We start from the raw sequence: 6,000 nt of genomic DNA on the forward strand, positions 1-6,000 counted from the left end.
AAAATATGATAAAATAAAACAATGACATCATCGATTCCATGACAGAAAAATGGATGACTTTGTGTGCATGCATAGTGGGTATAGTCATCCAAATCATCTCTTTATGTCCATTTGGCTAACTGTGGTTCCAGAACTTCTGATGGAGAACTTTTTGATTTCTCTTGGCCCATGTACCACAACATTAATGGCTTTCTTATAATATTTTGCAGCTAGAGTTTTGAATTGTGTGTTCATGTGAGAAGATCCAGAAGTGATCATCTGAGGATGCTATACAGCAACATTACAACATTAATCTACCTTCCACATGCCAGCAGTTTCATATATGAATGTAGGCGGGTAGTTGTTTTCTGCCTTTAGCCCTGCTTTGGGCAAGCAGAGCTAAATGCCACCGCTTGTTTTGTACAAGTGATCTCGGCGACATTGTATGCAGCCTGCAGGTCTGCCATTCCCCATGGGGGGGGGGGGTGAGCCACTCTAGGCTATAGTGTGTTATTTAACAATTCCCTCATTGTTTTTGTGGATGCACTTCGATAGCCAATTTAAAAAATATCCAGAAGAGGGTTTTTGGTCCACTTTCTAATCAAAAGCTCAGGGGCTGCACCAGAATACCTCCTCTGCTCAATCACGCCTTGGACCATAATGCAAAACATTCCAATCCGGCACAGTGATGAAATAAAGAGCAAAAGCCTGCAGTGTATTGGGGATTCCATAGCACTTAGACTCAGAATTCTCTCATTTATCACATACACCGTGTTCCCCCCTCTGTCTCTCTGAGCCTCCACGCTCTGTGCAATCTGTCTGTGCATTCTGCTGGGAGATTCAGCTCTTCCACTGCGAGCCGCCCTTCTGTATTTAGAGACAGTTCTATGATTGTGCAGCTGTCCTGACTTAGAGGGGGAAGAAAACAGAGAATGCACAGCTGCTGACACTGACCGATCTTATAACCCCATGGACGTTTGGTTCAAATGTGAGCGCTGTCCGCTCTCCAACACTTCAGTCTCTGTGGCCATTTTTCAGCATTCCTACTCCTATTATTTTGAATCCGGTTCAGAACTGATGAATAAAAAGGAATTCATTTCTGGTAAAATTATATTCTCTGGAGCCAAATCTAGTCTACCGAGACGTACGGGTCTAAACAACGCTCCCAACAAAACAAAGCCCAACAAGCCTGAGGCCAAACCGAGTACATTTAAGCAATGTAATCTTATATTCACTACCTATTTGAGCAAAGTGAACTAACACATTCCATTTTACAAATCCATACCATAAGCAGTCCAACCAAGCAAAAGGAAAAATTGCACATTAAATCTCTGGGTAAAAAAACAAAACAAACCTTTGCAGTGTGGCTACCTCTGCACTGCAAGAGTCAACATCTAGTTTATGTCTAGGGGAGCGGTGTAAAGGATTTTTACTTGCATGATCCCTGCACCCCCGGGCGATCAATGCTCACTTCTCTCTCCTGCACTCTAGCTTGTGGACTGTCCCTTGGCATCCTTATGTAAAATTGTGCTGGACTATGGGCCTAGCATTGTACGTGATGATGTCAGCAGACTTCCAAACACCAGAGTGGAGGGTGTAAAAGGCTGCAGGCACCAGTTTTGGAGCCTGCAGGAGAGGGGGATCAGGTAACTAAAGTGCTTTACACAGGTCCCTAGACAAAAACTAGCAGTTAACTATGCATTGGAAATTGTTCTTCAACTGGAGATAGGCATTAACGTCTCGTTGCTGACCCTTTAAGAAGATCTTAATGCTTGCAGCATTTCCTGGCCTATCTAATCATGTGATGCCTGACTACCAGCTCCTGATCATTCCTACAAGACTGGGAACTGCCAGCAACAGTGGAGGAACAGTTCTGTGGGCATGCAATTGAGCACTCAACAAGCACAAAAGAGGTAAGTATATATGTGCCAGCATTTTATAAAGCCCACCTCTGTACTGCCACATACTGTATATGCGTATAGCCGGCGGCAAGGGGTTACAGCACAACTGCCTTTTTTTGCTTACGCCTTGTCGGGTTAGAAAGTGGTGGGAAATCTCTCCAAGGGGGACCCAGACTGCAACAAAACACGTTTTCATTACAATGGAGAAGGGTTAGAACCTCCGGGTATTCTAAAGCCTCCTGCTCCAGTAAAGAACATTACCCTTCTATCCAAAAATAAATCTATCCAAAATTAGAAAAAACTAACAGAAATTAGCTTTTGTAAGTTCAGTGTTGCTATCCTATGGTTGGCTGTTACAGGTTACTATAGGGTACTATACATCACAGCAGTCATTACAAATTTAAAATGTAAGTTCACGTTTATTAACAAACCTGTACCCACCTCCTCACTTGTACATATACATTTCCTACATCACGCAACTTGGCTTGCTCAGGTCTAGACCATTCTCAATGGTCTCCATGGCTCAAGCTTTCTCCATTACCCTACACTACTCACTTATCTTATGGCATCACATGGCATTCCATAGAATGTATGGGGGTCTTTACTCCCAGTTTTGTAAATCCACCCAGTAGGGTCATTACTTTCTACACCTTTCGACACCAAGCCTACACAATTTGACACCATTTTTTCCAACATGGAGTATTTGCCAGCACTTTTCACATCACCGATTTGGCCATATTTCTGAATGAATTTGTTTCAGCCATAGCGCCAGAATGTAGAAGTGTCCCACATAATGTAAAAGTGTCCTGACTTTGTGACACACATCAGAAATAGCAAGAAAACAGTTTAATGGCTTTCAAGAATTTAAATGTTTCTAGTGTGGCCAGAAACACATTACAAATGCTTTATTGAATAACCCCCGGTCCCTGGGGAAGTCGGGCAGTGTGAATTAGTAATGTTAGGGCCAGTGCCGACTGACATCAGTTTGAGATGTTTCTGAGATCATTCAGAATTCACTGCAGGTGCAGCTGACACGCTTCAGCTGCTTTTGCATTCCCATAGACTTGTAAGGGGAGAGAGGCCGTTCTGAAGTGAACAAAAGGCCATCAACACTGGCTCTTATATTACAACAAGTGATGAAGAAAGCCTAGTGGGATGGAAGGTGTTTTCCCTAAGAAACATGAAAATGCACTTTTAAAACACCTTTTTCACCTTTAAAGTGGACCTTTACTCCAACATTCCCTTCTAACCCACTGCAACCCTCCACTATTTAAAACAGAATGTACAGTACTTATTTATTTTCTTTCTGTTTATGTTTTTAAGGTGAGAATGATGGATCTCTGCTCCCACCACCTCCTGAGATATTCCTGTCACATAGGCTTCAGGAGTGGGGGCAAAGAGTGGCCAGTAGGCATAGCTGTGCACGTCATTGGGGGCTGGCTGTATGAACCTAGAAGAGGCAGCCAGTTTCCAATGGCTGAGGAGCACCAAGATGGTGTCACGGAGCCAGGGCCGTGTCACCTGTACAGCAGATAGCAGCAGGGCAAGGCTGGATTCTCTTGGAAGGTGAGTATGTATATTGAGGACAATGCTGCATAAAAGTTAAAAAAACAAACCCCGGGAGGAGTGAAGTTCTTCTTTAATATGCCAAAGTAAATCAAGCATGTTGGCTAATGCAGGGCTGGACAAGTCCCAGAAGCCAGTTACCCAATGATCCATAAAAATTACAGCTGGCCTCCTAACTTTGGAGGCTTTCTCTAGTTATTTTCAATAGAGCTGGCTCCTAAAAGAAATCCTGCTGGCTTCGGGATTGGACAGACTTGCTCCTGAATTCCATATATATTTGTCCACCCCTGGGCTAACGTAACTTTTCACCTTTATTTCTTCTGCTGTCTATAGAGATCTCAACGAGGATTCCATTTCCACCAGTTCTAATATATTTGTACTATGTGGTATTTTGTGGACTCACTACATATGGAGTTATATCAAAGAAAGCATCCACTGGATGTGCATGACCTTTAAACGAGTTCACCACTGGCTGGCGGGAATAAGCTAGGACATATCGCATGGGACACCCAGGGCAGGATTTCCCACAAAGCCAATCAAGGCCCGGCCTTGGGGCAGCAGGGAGTAGAGGGGCAGCAGGGGTGTGGAATTCCTATCTCCTGATTCTCAGGACATGCAGGTCTGGGCGCTGGGCGGGTAGTTGTTTTCTACATTTAGCCCTGCTAAATGTAGAGCGGGGAAGCCACCGCTTGTTGTGTACAAGTGATCCCGGAGATGGCGCTGAAATCACTTGTATGCAGCCTGGCAGGTCTGCCATTCTCCATGGGGGGGGGGGTTGGCGGTTAGGGGGGCGCATTGAGGAACCTGGCCTTGGGTTGGGGCAGCAGAGAGAGTAAATCCGGCCTTGGGGACACCAACCTCTCTCCCCTCAGCAGATTTCCTTTTGTACATGCTTTCAGACACTTCAAGAAGGCAAGTTCTGTATAGAAATGACGATTTAAGGGCTCCTGTCATTGCAACATTACTGCTAATGATTATTTATATCTCAAAGGTACTTACTAATATACAAGTGTAGCAAGCTCATTATTATCCTCAGATTTGGACAACAAACTTTGGTAACCTTTCTCAATCTATTCGAGCTTGATTACTGTTTGCTGGTAGTTTTGTCTTTTTTTATATTATTATTTTCTGCTATGGCCTTTTCAAGCAATGTTTTCTCCCAGCAGACTTTGCCTGTAAATGTTTATGGGTCAGACATAATTAATAACCTGCCAACATTTCCCAGCTGTTAAGAAAAGCACGGTTCAGTGTTGTATTACCCCCGAGGCATTTGTGAACTGGGTTTCTACTTCTTATAATCGCAATATAAATAAAAATCCCCTGAAGCCATGTGATATATAAAACAGAATTGAAAACAAATACCCCTTAATCTGGTTTTAAAAAAAGAAGTTTGTACCAAAAGAAAAATAAAATGGTTTGATTTAAATCCCGGATACATAGGAGCCTGCTCAGTTTCATTACTGCTGCACGTTTTTATTGCGTCTGAGAAAATCCAATGCACAGCCCCAGGCAATGTTATGGTAATGTGGACCATGTAACACCCTGTACTGCTCAACCCCGTACTGAACGTCAAATACACAAATCCGGACTTTAGCTGTAAACACTGGAGCTTTATCTCCCATTCTTTCACCTGCATAGAAACAAATTGGTCAAAGGATCGCCGATCTAGGCAATGTCTTTACTTTTGTTCCCTCGTATCATCACAGCTCTGTCCCAGTCACAAGCCTATCCAATAAACCAGTACACAACGATGATGGGCAAAAAAAACATTAACCCACAGCAGCCAGATTTCAGGTTCCGAACAGTGAAACATGACTAATGATTGGCCCTCTTTGTCTCGCTGAATGAGCCCCATGGCATATCGTCTTCACGGCCAAGGACCTCTAGGTTCCATGACCATACCGGTGAGACACAGAAACGTATTATCACATACAACCAGTAGAGCAGAAAGTGCTGGGAATAGGTCCTATAAGTTAAAATAACAACGATGGGGGGAAAAAGCAATAAAAAATAGTGCAAATGCATAAAAAGAGGGAGTGTTTATCACATATGGGAAGTGAGAGGGACTCGCACAACATAAGACAAGTGACAGACTGCTAAACGGCAAGAGAGGAAGAACGAGGAGTGAGAGGGAAATGATGGGAATGAAGAAATAGATGAGACGAGGCATACAAAAAAAGAAATATTTAGAGAGAGAGACTAGGAATACAAAAAATGTATATTATATATTTATGTATAAACATAATATATAGACAGAAGTGGTATCAGCACTCATTTACGTGTATATGCTTTGGTGCTCCACATGTAGAGAACAGTACAGCCAAAGGTATAGTAAGCACTCAAAGGGCTTCCAACAGAGAATGATGAACATAACAAAGTTGCTTTATTACGCCAACGTTTTGAGCGGGCACACAGTGGTGTCCCTGGTCACGCTCAGCAGCCTAGACACACACTCCCAGCAAGTATCTGTCACCCCATCCTCCACCTCCCAGCAATGTTCTGCTATCCCTACCATCACCCTATGCTGCTTTTAAAAGAAATTCAGCACTGCAAT

At 43.3% G+C, this 6,000-nt stretch overlaps 1 protein-coding gene across 1 annotated transcript in view; it reads right to left on the reverse strand.

Moving 5' to 3' along the window:
• The window catches only part of EPHB1 (EPH receptor B1), a 259,254-nt gene that overhangs the window by 251,974 nt on the left and 1,280 nt on the right, over nt 1-6,000 (reverse strand). The window lies entirely within an intron of this gene.

Source organism: Nanorana parkeri, unplaced genomic scaffold (assembly GCF_000935625.1).
Source record: "Nanorana parkeri isolate BGI_ZX_2015 unplaced genomic scaffold, ASM93562v1 scaffold192, whole genome shotgun sequence".
NCBI classification, from domain to species: domain Eukaryota; kingdom Metazoa; phylum Chordata; class Amphibia; order Anura; family Dicroglossidae; genus Nanorana; species Nanorana parkeri.